This window comes from Gasterosteus aculeatus, chromosome 13 (assembly GCF_964276395.1).
Source record: "Gasterosteus aculeatus chromosome 13, fGasAcu3.hap1.1, whole genome shotgun sequence".
Classification (NCBI taxonomy): Eukaryota; Metazoa; Chordata; class Actinopteri; order Perciformes; family Gasterosteidae; genus Gasterosteus; species Gasterosteus aculeatus.
The window spans coordinates 593,290-610,665 of record NC_135701.1 but is presented as its reverse complement, the minus strand read 5'-3'; the positions used below and the strand labels follow the sequence as shown (position 1 = coordinate 610,665).

General features: G+C 39.4%; 28 non-coding genes across 28 annotated transcripts; all 28 read right to left on the bottom strand.

Moving 5' to 3' along the window:
• Nucleotides 1–719: 719 nt before the first annotated feature.
• trnar-ucg (transfer RNA arginine (anticodon UCG)) lies at nt 720–792 on the bottom strand. The gene has a single exon. It is a non-coding gene; the product is annotated as a tRNA-Arg (tRNA).
• Nucleotides 793–1,274: 482 nt separating this feature from the next.
• trnai-aau (transfer RNA isoleucine (anticodon AAU)) lies at nt 1,275–1,348 on the bottom strand. Its single transcript has one exon. It is a non-coding gene; the product is annotated as a tRNA-Ile (tRNA).
• Nucleotides 1,349–1,596: 248 nt separating this feature from the next.
• Nucleotides 1,597–1,669, bottom strand: trnar-ucg (transfer RNA arginine (anticodon UCG)). The gene has a single exon. It is a non-coding gene; the product is annotated as a tRNA-Arg (tRNA).
• A 480-nt stretch (nt 1,670–2,149) lies between these two features.
• Nucleotides 2,150–2,223, bottom strand: trnai-aau (transfer RNA isoleucine (anticodon AAU)). The gene has a single exon. It is a non-coding gene; the product is annotated as a tRNA-Ile (tRNA).
• Nucleotides 2,224–3,027: 804 nt separating this feature from the next.
• Nucleotides 3,028–3,101, bottom strand: trnai-aau (transfer RNA isoleucine (anticodon AAU)). Its single transcript has one exon. It is a non-coding gene; the product is annotated as a tRNA-Ile (tRNA).
• An 802-nt stretch (nt 3,102–3,903) lies between these two features.
• trnai-aau (transfer RNA isoleucine (anticodon AAU)) lies at nt 3,904–3,977 on the bottom strand. The gene has a single exon. It is a non-coding gene; the product is annotated as a tRNA-Ile (tRNA).
• A 248-nt stretch (nt 3,978–4,225) lies between these two features.
• Nucleotides 4,226–4,298, bottom strand: trnar-ucg (transfer RNA arginine (anticodon UCG)). The gene has a single exon. It is a non-coding gene; the product is annotated as a tRNA-Arg (tRNA).
• A 481-nt stretch (nt 4,299–4,779) lies between these two features.
• Nucleotides 4,780–4,853, bottom strand: trnai-aau (transfer RNA isoleucine (anticodon AAU)). The gene has a single exon. It is a non-coding gene; the product is annotated as a tRNA-Ile (tRNA).
• Nucleotides 4,854–5,655: 802 nt separating this feature from the next.
• Nucleotides 5,656–5,729, bottom strand: trnai-aau (transfer RNA isoleucine (anticodon AAU)). The gene has a single exon. It is a non-coding gene; the product is annotated as a tRNA-Ile (tRNA).
• A 248-nt stretch (nt 5,730–5,977) lies between these two features.
• Nucleotides 5,978–6,050, bottom strand: trnar-ucg (transfer RNA arginine (anticodon UCG)). The gene has a single exon. It is a non-coding gene; the product is annotated as a tRNA-Arg (tRNA).
• Nucleotides 6,051–6,533: 483 nt separating this feature from the next.
• On the bottom strand, nt 6,534–6,607 carry trnai-aau (transfer RNA isoleucine (anticodon AAU)). Its single transcript has one exon. It is a non-coding gene; the product is annotated as a tRNA-Ile (tRNA).
• A 248-nt stretch (nt 6,608–6,855) lies between these two features.
• trnar-ucg (transfer RNA arginine (anticodon UCG)) lies at nt 6,856–6,928 on the bottom strand. Its single transcript has one exon. It is a non-coding gene; the product is annotated as a tRNA-Arg (tRNA).
• An 803-nt stretch (nt 6,929–7,731) lies between these two features.
• Nucleotides 7,732–7,804, bottom strand: trnar-ucg (transfer RNA arginine (anticodon UCG)). Its single transcript has one exon. It is a non-coding gene; the product is annotated as a tRNA-Arg (tRNA).
• Nucleotides 7,805–8,288: 484 nt separating this feature from the next.
• On the bottom strand, nt 8,289–8,362 carry trnai-aau (transfer RNA isoleucine (anticodon AAU)). The gene has a single exon. It is a non-coding gene; the product is annotated as a tRNA-Ile (tRNA).
• A 1,124-nt stretch (nt 8,363–9,486) lies between these two features.
• trnar-ucg (transfer RNA arginine (anticodon UCG)) lies at nt 9,487–9,559 on the bottom strand. Its single transcript has one exon. It is a non-coding gene; the product is annotated as a tRNA-Arg (tRNA).
• Nucleotides 9,560–10,043: 484 nt separating this feature from the next.
• Nucleotides 10,044–10,117, bottom strand: trnai-aau (transfer RNA isoleucine (anticodon AAU)). The gene has a single exon. It is a non-coding gene; the product is annotated as a tRNA-Ile (tRNA).
• A 795-nt stretch (nt 10,118–10,912) lies between these two features.
• Nucleotides 10,913–10,986, bottom strand: trnai-aau (transfer RNA isoleucine (anticodon AAU)). Its single transcript has one exon. It is a non-coding gene; the product is annotated as a tRNA-Ile (tRNA).
• Nucleotides 10,987–11,234: 248 nt separating this feature from the next.
• Nucleotides 11,235–11,307, bottom strand: trnar-ucg (transfer RNA arginine (anticodon UCG)). Its single transcript has one exon. It is a non-coding gene; the product is annotated as a tRNA-Arg (tRNA).
• Nucleotides 11,308–11,787: 480 nt separating this feature from the next.
• trnai-aau (transfer RNA isoleucine (anticodon AAU)) lies at nt 11,788–11,861 on the bottom strand. The gene has a single exon. It is a non-coding gene; the product is annotated as a tRNA-Ile (tRNA).
• A 248-nt stretch (nt 11,862–12,109) lies between these two features.
• trnar-ucg (transfer RNA arginine (anticodon UCG)) lies at nt 12,110–12,182 on the bottom strand. Its single transcript has one exon. It is a non-coding gene; the product is annotated as a tRNA-Arg (tRNA).
• Nucleotides 12,183–12,665: 483 nt separating this feature from the next.
• Nucleotides 12,666–12,739, bottom strand: trnai-aau (transfer RNA isoleucine (anticodon AAU)). Its single transcript has one exon. It is a non-coding gene; the product is annotated as a tRNA-Ile (tRNA).
• An 802-nt stretch (nt 12,740–13,541) lies between these two features.
• trnai-aau (transfer RNA isoleucine (anticodon AAU)) lies at nt 13,542–13,615 on the bottom strand. The gene has a single exon. It is a non-coding gene; the product is annotated as a tRNA-Ile (tRNA).
• Nucleotides 13,616–13,863: 248 nt separating this feature from the next.
• Nucleotides 13,864–13,936, bottom strand: trnar-ucg (transfer RNA arginine (anticodon UCG)). The gene has a single exon. It is a non-coding gene; the product is annotated as a tRNA-Arg (tRNA).
• A 1,360-nt stretch (nt 13,937–15,296) lies between these two features.
• Nucleotides 15,297–15,370, bottom strand: trnai-aau (transfer RNA isoleucine (anticodon AAU)). Its single transcript has one exon. It is a non-coding gene; the product is annotated as a tRNA-Ile (tRNA).
• A 248-nt stretch (nt 15,371–15,618) lies between these two features.
• On the bottom strand, nt 15,619–15,691 carry trnar-ucg (transfer RNA arginine (anticodon UCG)). Its single transcript has one exon. It is a non-coding gene; the product is annotated as a tRNA-Arg (tRNA).
• Nucleotides 15,692–16,170: 479 nt separating this feature from the next.
• On the bottom strand, nt 16,171–16,244 carry trnai-aau (transfer RNA isoleucine (anticodon AAU)). The gene has a single exon. It is a non-coding gene; the product is annotated as a tRNA-Ile (tRNA).
• A 248-nt stretch (nt 16,245–16,492) lies between these two features.
• On the bottom strand, nt 16,493–16,565 carry trnar-ucg (transfer RNA arginine (anticodon UCG)). Its single transcript has one exon. It is a non-coding gene; the product is annotated as a tRNA-Arg (tRNA).
• A 483-nt stretch (nt 16,566–17,048) lies between these two features.
• On the bottom strand, nt 17,049–17,122 carry trnai-aau (transfer RNA isoleucine (anticodon AAU)). Its single transcript has one exon. It is a non-coding gene; the product is annotated as a tRNA-Ile (tRNA).
• Nucleotides 17,123–17,376: the final 254 nt, after the last annotated feature.

Here is a 17,376-nt window from a genome sequence, read left to right as displayed (position 1 = left end):
AACACCTGAGGTTTGCAACGCCATCATGAATTCAAATATGTACTGCAAGTGTGGACGGATTTATTGTTGAATGAGTGTTACCAGGGGGTTTTGCGACTTAACTTACAATCACATAGTATCACCATTACGTTCTGACAATGTCAGGTAAAGACACAGTTTTGATTTTTTTTAATTGGCCTGGGAGAATACTTGAGAATGTTACCAGTGGGATCACCTACTGGCTTGGCATTGCTAGACAGAATGAATGGGTTTCCACAAAAAAACCTTTGGATGGAGGGAGATCATTGAACCTGGATGGGATGTAGTAACAGCTGACTTTCTATTGGATTCTTCTTTGGAATAGGACAGTTTCAGAGGCTGGAATAACACAGACTAAATAAAAACATGATATCCTGGCAATCCTTGGCCAGTATGGGGATTGAACCCATGACCTTATTAGCACCACGCTCTGACCATCTGAGCTAACCGGCCCTTTTCTCTTGATTTTATCCAACTACAGTAAATCCAGATTTCATGCCAAATGAGAACTTCTAAAATGCAGGCAGTAAACAATTGTCAGTCAGTTGTGAGAGCCTATCACCTTTAATTTCCCCATTAAAATAGACGGTGAAGAGAATGAATTTAAATATAATGGAAGTATATTTTGTTGGAAACAACAATGCATATATCTGATGATATTCAACTTTGCACAAGACATCTTACAAATATCTTGGAAGTTTCAACCACGAAGGGACTCGAACCCTCAATCTTCTGATCCGAAGTCAGACGCCTTGTCCATTAGGCCACGTGGTCCCTAAATGCAGCAGTTTCACTTTTTTTAACTGCTATTATTCACCTGCAGAGTAGGAGGACCAGAAAAATATCTTTCAACACCTGAGGTTTGCAACGCCATCATGAATTTAAACATCTACTGCAAGTGTGGACGGATTTATCGTTGAATGAGTGTTACCGTTTTTTTTTTGGGATTTAACTTACAATCACATAGTATCACCATTACGTTCTGACAATGTCAGGTAAAGACACAGTTTTGATTTTTTTTAATTGGCCTGGGAGAATACTTGAGAATGTTACCAGTGGGATCACCTACTGGCTTGGCATTGCTAGACAGAATGAATGGGTTTCCACAAAAAAACCATTGGATGGAGGTAGATCATTGAACCTGGATGGGATGTAGTAACAGCTGACTTTCTATTGGATTCTTCTTTGGAATAGGACAGTTTCAGAGGCTGGAATAACACAGACTAAATAAAAACATATGATATTCTGGCAATCCTTGGCCAGTATGGGGATTGAACCCATGACCTTGGCGTTATTAGCACCACGCTCTGACCATCTGAGCCTACCGGCCCTTTTCTCTTGACTTTATCCAACCACATTAAATCCAGACTTCATGCCAAATGAGAACTTCTAAAATGCAGGCAGTAAATAATTGTCAATTAGTTGTGAGAGCCTATCACCTTTAATTTCCCCATTAAAATAGACGGTGAAGAGAATGAATTTAAATATAATGGAAAAGTATTTTGTTGGAAACAACAATGCTCATACCTGAGGAAATTTAACTTTGCACAAGACATCTTACAAATATCTTGGAAGTTTCAACCACGAAGGGACTCGAACCCTCAATCTTCTGATCCGAAGTCAGACGCCTTGTCCATTAGGCCACGTGGTCCCTAAATGCAGCAGTTTCACTTTCTTTTTCACTGCTATTATTCACCGGCAGAGTAGGAGGACCAGAAAAATATCTTTCAACACCTGAGGTTTGCAACGCCATCATGAATTTAAATATGTACTGCAAGTGTGGACGGATTTATTGTTGAATGAGTGTTACCAGGGGGTTTTGCGACTTAACTTACAATCACATAGTATCACCATTACGTTCTGACAATGTCAGGTAAAGACACAGTTTAGATTTTTTTTAATTGGCCTCGGAGAATACTTGAGAATGTTACCAGTGGGATCACCTACTGGCTTGGCATTGCTAGACAGGATGGATGGGTTTCCACAAAAAATATTTGGATGGAGGTAGATCATTGAACCTGGATGGGATGTAGTATCAGATCACTTTCTATTGGATTCTTCTTTGGAATAGGACAGTTTCAGAGGCTGGAATAACACAGACTAAATAAAAACATGATATCCTGGCAATCCTTGGCCAGTATGGGGATTGAACCCATGACCTTGGCGTTATTAGCACCACGCTCTGACCATCTGAGCTAACCGGCCCTTTTCTCTTGGTTTTATCCAACTACAGTAAATCCAGATTTCAGGCCAAATGAGAACTTCTATGATGCAGGCAGTAAATAATTGTCAATCAGTTGTGAGAGCGTATCACCTTTAATTTCCCCATTAAAATAGACGGTGAAGAGAATGAATTTAAATATAATGGAAGTATATTTTGTTGGAAACAACAATGCATGTACCTGATGAAATTCAACTTTGCACAAGACTTCTTACAAATATCCTGGAAGTTTCAACCAAGAACGGACTCGAACCCTCAATCTTCTGATCCGAAGTCAGACGCCTTGTCCATTAGGCCACGTGGTCCCTAAATGCAACAGTTTCATTTTTTTTTAACTGCTATTATTCTCCTGCAGAGTAGGAGGACCAGAAAAATATCTTTCAACACCTGAGGTTTGCAACGCCATCATGAATTTAAATATGTACTGCAAGTGTGGACGGATTTATCATTGAATGAGTGTTACCGGGGTTTTTTTGGGATTTAACTTACAATCACATAGTATCACCATTACGTTCTGACAATGTCAGGTAAAGACACAGTTTTGATTTTTTTTAATTGGCCTGGGAGAATACTTGAGAATGTTACCAGTGGGATCACCTACTGGCTTGGCATTGCTAGACAGAATGAATGGGTTTCCACAAAAAAACCTTTGGATGGAGGGAGATCATTGAACCTGGATGGGATGTAGTAACAGCTGACTTTCTATTGGATTCTTCTTTGGAATAGGACAGTTTCAGAGGCTGGAATAACACAGACTAAATAAAAACATATGATATTCTGGCAATCCTTGGCCAGTATGGGGATTGAACCCATGACCTTGGCGTTATTAGCACCACGCTCTGACCATCTGAGCTAACCGGCCCTTTTCTCTTGATTTTATCCAACTACAGTAAATCCAGATTTCAGGCCAAATGAGAACTTCTATGATGCAGGCAGTAAATAATTGTCAATCAGTTGTGAGAGCCTATCACCTTTAATTTCCCAATTAAAATAGACGGTGAAGAGAATGAATTTAACTATAATGGAAGTATATTTTGTTGGAAACAAAAATGCATATATCTGATGAAATTCAACTTTGCGCAAGACTTCTTACAAATATCTTGGAAGTTTCAACCAAGAAGGGACTCGAACCCTCCATCTTCTGATCCGAAGTCAGACGCCTTGTCCATTAGGCCACGTGGTCCCTAAATGCAACAGTTTCATTTTTTTTAACTGCTATTATTCACCTGCAGAGTAGGAGGACCAGAAAAATATCTTTCAACACCTGAGGTTTGCAACGCCATCATGAATTTAAACATCTACTGCAAGTGTGGACGGATTTATCGTTGAATGAGTGTTACCAGGGGGTTTTGCGATTTAACTTACAATCACATAGTATCACCATTACGTTCTGACAATGTCAGGTAAAGACACAGTTTAGATTTTTTTTAATTGGCCTGGGAGAATACTTGAGAATGTTACCAGTGGGATCACCTACTGGCTTGGCATTGCTAGACAGGATGAATGGGTTTCCACAAAAAAATATTTGGATGGAGGTAGATCATTGAACCTGGATGGGATGTAGTAACAGCTGACTTTCTATTGGATTCTTCTTTGGAATAGGACAGTTTCAGAGGCTGGAATAACACAGACTAAATAAAAACATATGATATTCTGGCAATCCTTGGCCAGTATGGGGATTGAACCCATGACCTTGGCGTTATTAGCACCACGCTCTGACCATCTGAGCCTACCGGCCCTTTTCTCTTGACTTTATCCAACCACATTAAATCCAGACTTCATGCCAAATGAGAACTTCTAAAATGCAGGCAGTAAATAATTGTCAATTAGTTGTGAGAGCCTATCACCTTTAATTTCCCCATTAAAATAGACGGTGAAGAGAATGAATTTAAATATAATGGAAGTATATTTTGTTGGAAACAACAATGCTCATACCTGAGGAAATTTAACTTTGCACAAGACATCTTACAAATATCTTGGAAGTTTCAACCACGAAGGGACTCGAACCCTCAATCTTCTGATCCGAAGTCAGACGCCTTGTCCATTAGGCCACGTGGTCCCTAAATGCAGCAGTTTCACTTTCTTTTTCACTGCTATTATTCACCGGCAGAGTAGGAGGACCAGAAAAATATCTTTCAACACCTGAGGTTTGCAACGCCATCATGAATTTAAATATGTACTGCAAGTGTGGACGGATTTATCATTGAATGAGTGTTACCGGGGTTTTGCGACTTAACTTACAATCACATAGTATCACCATTACGTTCTGACAATGTCAGGTAAAGACACAGTTTTGATTTTTTTTAATTGGCCTGGGAGAATACTTGAGAATGTTACCAGTGGGATCACCTACTGGCTTGGCATTGCTAGACAGAATGAATGGGTTTCCACAAAAAAACCTTTGGATGGAGGGTGATCATTGAACCTGGATGGGATGTAGTAACAGCTGACTTTCTATTGGATTCTTCTTTGGAATAGGACAGTTTCAGAGGCTGGAATAACACAGACTAAATAAAAACATATGATATTCTGGCAATCCTTGGCCAGTATGGGGATTGAACCCATGACCTTGGCGTTATTAGCACCACGCTCTGACCATCTGAGCTAACCGGCCCTTTTCTCTTGATTTTATCCAACTACAGTAAATCCAGATTTCAGGCCAAATGAGAACTTCTATGATGCAGGCAGTAAATAATTGTCAATCAGTTGTAAGAGCCTATCACCTTTAATTTCCCAATTAAAATAGACGGTGAAGAGAATGAATTTAACTATAATGGAAGTATATTTTGTTGGAAACAAAAATGCATATACCTGATGAAATTCAACTTTGCGCAAGACTTCTTACAAATATCTTGGAAGTTTCAACCAAGAAGGGACTCGAACCTTCCATCTTCTGATCCGAAGTCAGACGCCTTGTCCATTAGGCCACGTGGTCCCTAAATGCAACAGTTTCATTTTTTTTAACTGCTATTATTCACCTGCAGAGTAGGAGGACCAGAAAAATATCTTTCAACACCTGAGGTTTGCAACGCCATCATGAATTTAAACATCTACTGCAAGTGTGGACGGATTTATCGTTGAATGAGTGTTACCAGGGGGTTTTGCGATTTAACTTACAATCACATAGTATCACCATTACGTTCTGACAATGTCAGGTAAAGACACAGTTTAGATTTTTTTTAATTGGCCTGGGAGAATACTTGAGAATGTTACCAGTGGGATCACCTACTGGCTTGGCATTGCTAGACAGGATGAATGGGTTTCCACAAAAAAATATTTGGATGGAGGTAGATCATTGAACCTGGATGGGATGTAGTAACAGCTGACTTTCTATTGGATTCTTCTTTGGAATAGGACAGTTTCAGAGGCTGGAATAACACAGACTAAATAAAAACATATGATATTCTGGCAATCCTTGGCCAGTATGGGGATTGAACCCATGACCTTGGCGTTATTAGCACCACGCTCTGACCATCTGAGCCTACCGGCCCTTTTCTCTTGACTTTATCCAACCACATTAAATCCAGACTTCATGCCAAATGAGAACTTCTAAAATGCAGGCAGTAAATAATTGTCAATTAGTTGTGAGAGCCTATCACCTTTAATTTCCCCATTAAAATAGACGGTGAAGAGAATGAATTTAAATATAATGGAAGTATATTTTGTTGGAAACAACAATGCATATACCTGATGAAATTCAACTTTGCACAAGACTTCTTACAAATATCTTGGAAGTTTCAACCAAGAAGGGACTCGAACCCTCAATCTTCTGATCCGAAGTCAGACGCCTTGTCCATTAGGCCACGTGGTCCCTAAATGCAACAGTTTCATTTTTTTTTAACTGCTATTATTCACCTGCAGAGTAGGAGGACCAGAAAAATATCTTTCAACACCTGAGGTTTGCAACGCCATCATGAATTTAAATATGTACTGCAAGTGTGGACGGATTAATCATTGAATGAGTGTTACCGGGGTTTTTTTGGGATTTAACTTACAATCACATAGTATCACCATTACGTTCTGACAATGTCAGGTAAAGACACAGTTTTGATTTTTTTTAATTGGCCTGGGAGAATACTTGAGAATGTTACCAGTGGGATCACCTACTGGCTTGGCATTGCTAGACAGAATGAATGGGTTTCCACAAAAAAACCTTTGGATGGAGGGAGATCATTGAACCTGGATGGGATGTAGTAACAGCTGACTTTCTATTGGATTCTTCTTTGGAATAGGACAGTTTCAGAGGCTGGAATAACACAGACTAAATAAAAACATATGATATTCTTGCAATCCTTGGCCAGTATGGGGATTGAACCCATGACCTTGGCGTTATTAGCACCACGCTCTGACCATCTGAGCTAACCGGCCCTTTTCTCTTGATTTTATCCAACTACAGTAAATCCAGATTTCAGGCCAAATGAGAACTTCTATGATGCAGGCAGTAAATAATTGTCAATCAGTTGTGAGAGCCTATCACCTTTAATTTCCCAATTAAAATAGACGGTGAAGAGAATGAATTTAAATATAATGGAAGTATATTTTGTTGGAAACAAAAATGCATATATCTGATGAAATTCAACTTTGCGCAAGACTTCTTACAAATATCTTGGAAGTTTCAACCACGAAGGGACTCGAACCCTCCATCTTCTGATCCGAAGTCAGACGCCTTGTCCATTAGGCCACGTGGTCCCTAAATGCAACAGTTTCATTTTTTTTAATTGCTATTATTCACCTGCAGAGTAGGAGGACCAGAAAAATATCTTTCAACACCTGAGGTTTGCAACGCTATCATGAATTTAAATATCTACTGCAAGTGTGGACGGATTTATCGTTGAATGAGTGTTACCGGGTTTTTTTGGGATTTAACTTACAATCACATAGTATCACCATTACGTTCTGACAATGTCAGGTAAAGACACAGTTTAGATTTTTTTTAATTGGCCTGGGAGAATACTTGAGAATGTTACCAGTGGGATCACCTACTGGCTTGGCATTGCTAGACAGGATGAATGGGTTTCCACAAAAAAATATTTGGATGGAGGTAGATCATTGAACCTGGATGGGATGTAGTAACAGCTGACTTTCTATTGGATTCTTCTTTGGAATAGGACAGTTTCAGAGGCTGGAATAACACAGACTAAATAAAAACATATGATATTCTGGCAATCCTTGGCCAGTACGGGGATTGAACCCATGACCTTGGCGTTATTAGCACCACGCTCTGACCATCTGAGCCTACCGGCCCTTTTCTCTTGACTTTATCCAACCACATTAAATCCAGACTTCATGCCAAATGAGAACTTCTAAAATGCAGGCAGTAAATAATTGTCAATTAGTTGTGAGAGCCTATCACCTTTAATTTCCCCATTAAAATAGACGGTGAAGAGAATGAATTTAAATATAATGGAAAAGTATTTTGTTGGAAACAACAATGCTCATACCTGAGGAAATTTAACTTTGCACAAGACATCTTACAAATATCTTGGAAGTTTCAACCACGAAGGGACTCGAACCCTCAATCTTCTGATCCGAAGTCAGACGCCTTGTCCATTAGGCCACGTGGTCCCTAAATGCAGCAGTTTCACTTTCTTTTTCACTGCTATTATTCACCTGCAGAGTAGGAGGACCAGAAAAATATCTTTCAACACCTGAGGTTTGCAACGCCATCATGAATTTAAATATGTACTGCAAGTGTGGACGGATTTATCATTGAATGAGTGTTACCGGGGGTTTTTTGGGATTTAACTTACAATCACATAGTATCACCATTACGTTCTGACAATGTCAGGTAAAGACACAGTTTTGATTTTTTTTAATTGGCCTGGGAGAATACTTGAGAATGTTACCAGTGGGATCACCTACTGGCTTGGCATTGCTAGACAGAATGAATGGGTTTCCACAAAAAAACCTTTGGATGGAGGGAGATCATTGAACCTGGATGGGATGTAGTAACAGCTGACTTTCTATTGGATTCTTCTTTGGAATAGGACAGTTTCAGAGGCTGGAATAACACAGACTAAATAAAAACATATGATATTCTTGCAATCCTTGGCCAGTATGGGGATTGAACCCATGACCTTGGCGTTATTAGCACCACGCTCTGACCATCTGAGCTAACCGGCCCTTTTCTCTTGATTTTATCCAACTACAGTAAATCCAGATTTCAGGCCAAATGAGAACTTCTATGATGCAGGCAGTAAATAATTGTCAATCAGTTGTGAGAGCCTATCACCTTTAATTTCCCAATTAAAATAGACGGTGAAGAGAATGAATTTAAATATAATGGAAGTATATTTTGTTGGAAACAAAAATGCATATATCTGATGAAATTCAACTTTGCGCAAGACTTCTTACAAATATCTTGGAAGTTTCAACCAAGAAGGGACTCGAACCCTCCATCTTCTGATCCGAAGTCAGACGCCTTGTCCATTAGGCCACGTGGTCCCTAAATGCAACAGTTTCATTTTTTTTAACTGCTATTATTCACCTGCAGAGTAGGAGGACCAGAAAAATATCTTTCAACACCTGAGGTTTGCAACGCCATCATGAATTTAAACATCTACTGCAAGTGTGGACGGATTTATCGTTGAATGAGTGTTACCAGGGGGTTTTGCGATTTAACTTACAATCACATAGTATCACCATTACGTTCTGACAATGTCAGGTAAAGACACAGTTTAGATTTTTTTTAATTGGCCTGGGAGAATACTTGAGAATGTTACCAGTGGGATCACCTACTGGCTTGGCATTGCTAGACAGGATGAATGGGTTTCCACAAAAAAATATTTGGATGGAGGTAGATCATTGAACCTGGATGGGATGTAGTAACAGCTGACTTTCTATTGGATTCTTCTTTGGAATAGGACAGTTTCAGAGGCTGGAATAACACAGACTAAATAAAAACATATGATATTCTGGCAATCCTTGGCCAGTACGGGGATTGAACCCATGACCTTGGCGTTATTAGCACCACGCTCTGACCATCTGAGCCTACCGGCCCTTTTCTCTTGACTTTATCCAACCACATTAAATCCAGACTTCATGCCAAATGAGAACTTCTAAAATGCAGGCAGTAAATAATTGTCAATTAGTTGTGAGAGCCTATCACCTTTAATTTCCCCATTAAAATAGACGGTGAAGAGAATGAATTTAAATATAATGGAAAAGTATTTTGTTGGAAACAACAATGCTCATACCTGAGGAAATTTAACTTTGCACAAGACATCTTACAAATATCTTGGAAGTTTCAACCACGAAGGGACTCGAACCCTCAATCTTCTGATCCGAAGTCAGACGCCTTGTCCATTAGGCCACGTGGTCCCTAAATGCAGCAGTTTCACTTTCTTTTTCACTGCTATTATTCACCGGCAGAGTAGGAGGACCAGAAAAATATCTTTCAACACCTGAGGTTTGCAACGCCATCATGAATTTAAATATGTACTGCAAGTGTGGACGGATTTATCATTGAATGAGTGTTACCGGGGTTTTTTTGGGATTTAACTTACAATCACATAGTATCACCATTACGTTCTGACAATGTCAGGTAAAGACACAGTTTTGATTTTTTTTAATTGGCCTGGGAGAATACTTGAGAATGTTACCAGTGGGATCACCTACTGGCTTGGCATTGCTAGACAGAATGAATGGGTTTCCACAAAAAAACCTTTGGATGGAGGGAGATCATTGAACCTGGATGGGATTTAGTAACAGCTGACTTTCTATTGGATTCTTCTTTGGAATAGGACAGTTTCAGAGGCTGGAATAACACAGACTAAATAAAAACATATGATATTCTTGCAATCCTTGGCCAGTATGGGGATTGAACCCATGACCTTGGCGTTATTAGCACCACGCTCTGACCATCTGAGCTAACCGGCCCTTTTCTCTTGATTTTATCCAACTACAGTAAATCCAGATTTCAGGCCAAATGAGAACTTCTATGATGCAGGCAGTAAATAATTGTCAATCAGTTGTGAGAGCCTATCACCTTTAATTTCCCAATTAAAATAGACGGTGAAGAGAATGAATTTAACTATAATGGAAGTATATTTTGTTGGAAACAAAAATGCATATATCTGATGAAATTCAACTTTGCGCAAGACTTCTTACAAATATCTTGGAAGTTTCAACCAAGAAGGGACTCGAACCCTCCATCTTCTGATCCGAAGTCAGACGCCTTGTCCATTAGGCCACGTGGTCCCTAAATGCAACAGTTTCATTTTTTTTAACTGCTATTATTCACCTGCAGAGTAGGAGGACCAGAAAAATATCTTTCAACACCTGAGGTTTGCAACGCCATCATGAATTTAAACATCTACTGCAAGTGTGGACGGATTTATCGTTGAATGAGTGTTACCAGGGGGTTTTGCGATTTAACTTACAATCACATAGTATCACCATTACGTTCTGACAATGTCAGGTAAAGACACAGTTTAGATTTTTTTTAATTGGCCTGGGAGAATACTTGAGAATGTTACCAGTGGGATCACCTTGGCATTGCTAGACAGGATGAATGGGTTTCCACAAAAAAATATTTGGATGGAGGTAGATCATTGAACCTGGATGGGATGTAGTAACAGCTGACTTTCTATTGGATTCTTCTTTGGAATAGGACAGTTTCAGAGGCTGGAATAACACAGACTAAATAAAAACATATGATATTCTGGCAATCCTTGGCCAGTATGGGGATTGAACCCATGACCTTGGCGTTATTAGCACCACGCTCTGACCATCTGAGCCTACCGGCCCTTTTCTCTTGACTTTATCCAACCACATTAAATCCAGACTTCATGCCAAATGAGAACTTCTAAAATGCAGGCAGTAAATAATTGTCAATTAGTTGTGAGAGCCTATCACCTTTAATTTCCCCATTAAAATAGACGGTGAAGAGAATGAATTTAAATATAATGGAAAAGTATTTTGTTGGAAACAACAATGCTCATACCTGAGGAAATTTAACTTTGCACAAGACATCTTACAAATATCTTGGAAGTTTCAACCACGAAGGGACTCGAACCCTCAATCTTCTGATCCGAAGTCAGACGCCTTGTCCATTAGGCCACGTGGTCCCTAAATGCAACAGTTTCATTTTCTTTTTCACTGCTATTATTCACCGGCAGAGTAGGAGGACCAGAAAAATATCTTTCAACACCTGAGGTTTGCAACGCCATCATGAATTTAAATATGTACTGCAAGTGTGGACGGATTTATTGTTGAATGAGTGTTACCAGGGGGTTTTGCGACTTAACTTACAATCACATAGTATCACCATTACGTTCTGACAATGTCAGGTAAAGACACAGTTTAGATTTTTTTTAATTGGCCTGGGAGAATACTTGAGAATGTTACCAGTGGGATCACCTACTGGCTTGGCATTGCTAGACAGGATGGATGGGTTTCCACAAAAAATATTTGGATGGAGGTAGATCATTGAACCTGGATGGGATGTAGTATCAGCTCACTTTCTATTGGATTCTTCTTTGGAATAGGACAGTTTCAGAGGCTGGAATAACACAGACTAAATAAAAACATGATATCCTGGCAATCCTTGGCCAGTATGGGGATTGAACCCATGACCTTGGCGTTATTAGCACCACGCTCTGACCATCTGAGCTAACCGGCCCTTTTCTCTTGGTTTTATCCAACTACAGTAAATCCAGATTTCAGGCCAAATGAGAACTTCTATGATGCAGGCAGTAAATAATTGTCAATCAGTTGTGAGAGCGTATCACCTTTAATTTCCCCATTAAAATAGACGGTGAAGAGAATGAATTTAAATATAATGGAAGTATATTTTGTTGGAAACAACAATGCATATACCTGATGAAATTCAACTTTGCACAAGACTTCTTACAAATATCTTGGAAGTTTCAACCAAGAAGGGACTCGAACCCTCAATCTTCTGATCCGAAGTCAGACGCCTTGTCCATTAGGCCACGTGGTCCCTAAATGCAACAGTTTCATTTTTTTTTAACTGCTATTATTCACCTGCAGAGTAGGAGGACCAGAAAAATATCTTTCAACACCTGAGGTTTGCAACGCCATCATGAATTTAAATATGTACTGCAAGTGTGGACGGATTTATCATTGAATGAGTGTTACCGGGTTTTTTTTGGGATTTAACTTACAATCACATAGTATCACCATTACGTTCTGACAATGTCAGGTAAAGACACAGTTTAGATTTTTTTTAATTGGCCTGGGAGAATACTTGAGAATGTTACCAGTGGGATCACCTACTGGCTTGGCATTGCTAGACAGAATGAATGGGTTTCCACAAAAAAACCTTTGGATGGAGGGAGATCATTGAACCTGGATGGGATGTAGTAACAGCTGACTTTCTATTGGATTCTTCTTTGGAATAGGACAGTTTCAGAGGCTGGAATAACACAGACTAAATAAAAACATATGATATTCTGGCAATCCTTGGCCAGTATGGGGATTGAACCCATGACCTTGGCGTTATTAGCACCACGCTCTGACCATCTGAGCTAACCGGCCCTTTTCTCTTGTTTTTATCCAACTACAGTAAATCCAGATTTCAGGCCAAATGAGAACTTCTATGATGCAGGCAGTAAATAACTGTCAATCAGTTGTGAGAGCCTATCACCTTTAATTTCCCAATTAAAATAGACGGTGAAGAGAATGAATTTAACTATAATGGAAGTATATTTTGTTGGAAACAAAAATGCATATATCTGATGAAATTCAACTTTGCGCAAGACTTCTTACAAATATCTTGGAAGTTTCAACCAAGAAGGGACTCGAACCCTCCATCTTCTGATCCGAAGTCAGACGCCTTGTCCATTAGGCCACGTGGTCCCTAAATGCAACAGTTTCATTTTTTTTAACTGCTATTATTCACCTGCAGAGTAGGAGGACCAGAAAAATATCTTTCAACACCTGAGGTTTGCAACGCCATCATGAATTTAAACATCTACTGCAAGTGTGGACGGATTTATCGTTGAATGAGTGTTACCAGGGGGTTTTGCGATTTAACTTACAATCACATAGTATCACCATTACGTTCTGACAATGTCAGGTAAAGACACAGTTTTGATTTTTTTTAATTGGCCTGGGAGAATACTTGAGAATTTTACCAGTGGGATCACCTACTGGCTTGGCATTGCTAGACAGAATGAATGGGTTTCCACAAAAAAACCTTTGGATGGAGGGAGATCATTGAACCTGGATGGGATGTAGTAACAGCTGACTTTCTATTGGATTCTTCTTTGGAATAGGACAGTTTCAGAGGCTGGAATAACACAGACTAAATAAAAACATATGATATTCTGGCAATCCTTGGCCAGTATGGGGATTGAACCCATGACCTTGGCGTTATTAGCACCACGCTCTGACCATCTGAGCCTACCGGCCCTTTTCTCTTGACTTTATCCAACCACATTAAATCCAGACTTCATGCCAAATGAGAACTTCTAAAATGCAGGCAGTAAATAATTGTCAATTAGTTGTGAGAGCCTATCACCTTTAATTTCCCCATTAAAATAGACGGTGAAGAGAATGAATTTAAATATAATGGAAAAGTATTTTGTTGGAAACAACAATGCTCATACCTGAGGAAATTTAACTTTGCACAAGACATCTTACAAATATCTTGGAAGTTTCAACCACGAAGGGACTCGAACCCTCAATCTTCTGATCCGAAGTCAGACGCCTTGTCCATTAGGCCACGTGGTCCCTAAATGCAGCAGTTTCACTTTCTTTTTCACTTCTATTATTCACCGGCAGAGTAGGAGGACCAGAAAAATATCTTTCAACACCTGAGGTTTGCAACGCCATCATGAATTTAAATATGTACTGCAAGTGTGGACGGATTTATCATTGAATGAGTGTTACCGGGTTTTTTTTGGGATTTAACTTACAATCACATAGTATCACCATTACGTTCTGACAATGTCAGGTAAAGACACAGTTTTGATTTTTTTTAATTGGCCTGGGAGAATACTTGAGAATGTTACCAGTGGGATCACCTACTGGCTTGGCATTGCTAGACAGAATGAATGGGTTTCCACAAAAAAACCTTTGGATGGAGGGAGATCATTGAACCTGGATGGGATGTAGTAACAGCTGACTTTCTATTGGATTCTTCTTTGGAATAGGACAGTTTCAGAGGCTGGAATAACACAGACTAAATAAAAACATATGATATTCTGGCAATCCTTGGCCAGTATGGGGATTGAACCGATGACCTTGGCGTTATTAGCACCACGCTCTGACCATCTGAGCTAACCGGCCCTTTTCTCTTGATTTTATCCAACTACAGTAAATCCAGATTTCAGGCCAAATGAGAACTTCTATGATGCAGGCAGTAAATAATTGTCAATCAGTTGTGAGAGCCTATCACCTTTAATTTCCCAATTAAAATAGACGGTGAAGAGAATGAATTTAACTATAATGGAAGTATATTATGTTGGAAACAAAAATGCATATATCTGATGAAATTCAACTTTGCGCAAGACTTCTTACAAATATCTTGGAAGTTTCAACCAAGAAGGGACTCGAACCCTCCATCTTCTGATCCGAAGTCAGACGCCTTGTCCATTAGGCCACGTGGTCCCTAAATGCAACAGTTTCATTTTTTTTAACTGCTATTATTCACCTGCAGAGTAGGAGGACCAGAAAAATATCTTTCAACACCTGAGGTTTGCAACGCCATCATGAATTTAAACATCTACTGCAAGTGTGGACGGATTTATCGTTGAATGAGTGTTACCAGGGGGTTTTGCGATTTAACTTACAATCACATAGTATCACCATTACGTTCTGACAATGTCAGGTAAAGACACAGTTTAGATTTTTTTTAATTGGCCTGGGAGAATACTTGAGAATGTTACCAGTGGGATCACCTACTGGCTTGGCATTGCTAGACAGAATGAATGGGTTTCCACAAAAAAACCTTTGGATGGAGGGAGATCATTGAACCTGGATGGGATGTAGTAACAGCTGACTTTCTATTGGATTCTTCTTTGGAATAGGACAGTTTCAGAGGCTGGAATAACACAGACTAAATAAAAACATATGATATTCTGGCAATCCTTGGCCAGTATGGGGATTGAACCCATGACCTTGGCGTTATTAGCACCACGCTCTGACCATCTGAGCTAACCGGCCCTTTTCTCTTGATTTTATCCAACTACAGTAAATCCAGATTTCAGGCCAAATGAGAACTTCTATGATGCAGGCAGTAAATAATTGTCAATCAGTTGTGAGAGCCTATCACCTTTAATTTCCCAATTAAAATAGACGGTGAAGAGAATGAATTTAACTATAATGGAAGTATATTTTGTTGGAAACAAAAATGCATATATCTGATGAAATTCAACTTTGCGCAAGACTTCTTACAAATATCTTGGAAGTTTCAACCAAGAAGGGACTCGAACCCTCAATCTTCTGATCCGAAGTCAGACGCCTTGTCCATTAGGCCACGTGGCCCCTGAATGCAGCAGTTTCACTTTTTTTAACTGCTATTATTCACCTGCAGAGTAGGAGGACCAGAAAAATATCTTTCAACACCTGAGGTTTGCAACGCCATCATGAATTTAAACATCTACTGCAAGTGTGGACGGATTTATCGTTGAATGAGTGTTACCAGGGGGTTTTGCGATTTAACTTACAATCACATAGTATCACCATTACGTTCTGACAATGTCAGGTAAAGACACAGTTTAGATTTTTTTTAATTGGCCTGGGAGAATACTTGAGAATGTTACCAGTGGGATCACCTACTGGCTTGGCATTGCTAGACAGAATGAATGGGTTTCCACAAAAAAACCTTTGGATGGAGGGAGATCATTGAACCTGGATGGGATGTAGTAACAGCTGACTTTCTATTGGATTCTTCTTTGGAATAGGACAGTTTCAGAGGCTGGAATAACACAGACTAAATAAAAACATGATATTCTGGCAATCCTTGGCCAGTATGGGGATTGAACCCATGACCTTGGCGTTATTAGCACCACGCTCTGACCATCTGAGCTAACCGGCCCTTTTCTCTTGATTTTATCCAACTACAGTAAATCCAGATTTCATGCCAAATGAGAACTTCTAAAATGCAGGCAGTAAACAATTGTCAGTCAGTTGTGAGAGCCTATCACCTTTAATTTCCCCATTAAAATAGACGGTGAAGAGAATGAATTTAAATATAATGGAAGTATATTTTGTTGGAAACAACAATGCATATATCTGATGATATTCAACTTTGCACAAGACTTCTTACAAATATCTTGGAAGTTTCAACCACGAAGGGACTCGAACCCTCAATCTTCTGATCCGAAGTCAGACGCCTTGTCCATTAGGCCACGTGGTCCCTAAATGCAACAGTTTCATTTTTTTTTAACTGCTATTATTCACCTGCAGAGTAGGAGGACCAGAAAAATATCTTTCAACACCTGAGGTTTGCAACGCCATCATGAATTTAAATATGTACTGCAAGTGTGGACGGATTTATCATTGAATGAGTGTTACCGGGGTTTTTTTGGGATTTAACTTACAATCACATAGTATCACCATTACGTTCTGACAATGTCAGGTAAAGACACAGTTTTGATTTTTTTTAATTGCCCTGGGAGAATACTTGAGAATGTTACCAGTGGGATCACCTACTGGCTTGGCATTGCTAGACAGAATGAATGGGTTTCCACAAAAAAACCTTTGGATGGAGGGAGATCATTGAACCTGGATGGGATGTAGTAACAGCTGACTTTCTATTGGATTCTTCTTTGGAATAGGACAGTTTCAGAGGCTGGAATAACACAGACTAAATAAAAACATATGATATTCTGGCAATCCTTGGCCAGTATGGGGATTGAACCCATGACCTTGGCGTTATTAGCACCACGCTCTGACCATCTGAGCTAACCGGCCCTTTTCTCTTGATTTTATCCAACTACAGTAAATCCAGATTTCAGGCCAAATGAGAACTTCTATGATGCAGGCAGTAAATAATTGTCAATCAGTTGTGAGAGCCTATCACCTTTAATTTCCCAATTAAAATAGACGGTGAAGAGAATGAATTTAACTATAATGGAAGTATATTTTGTTGGAAACAAAAATGCATATATCTGATGAAATTCAACTTTGCGCAAGACTTCTTACAAATATCTTGGAAGTTTCAACCA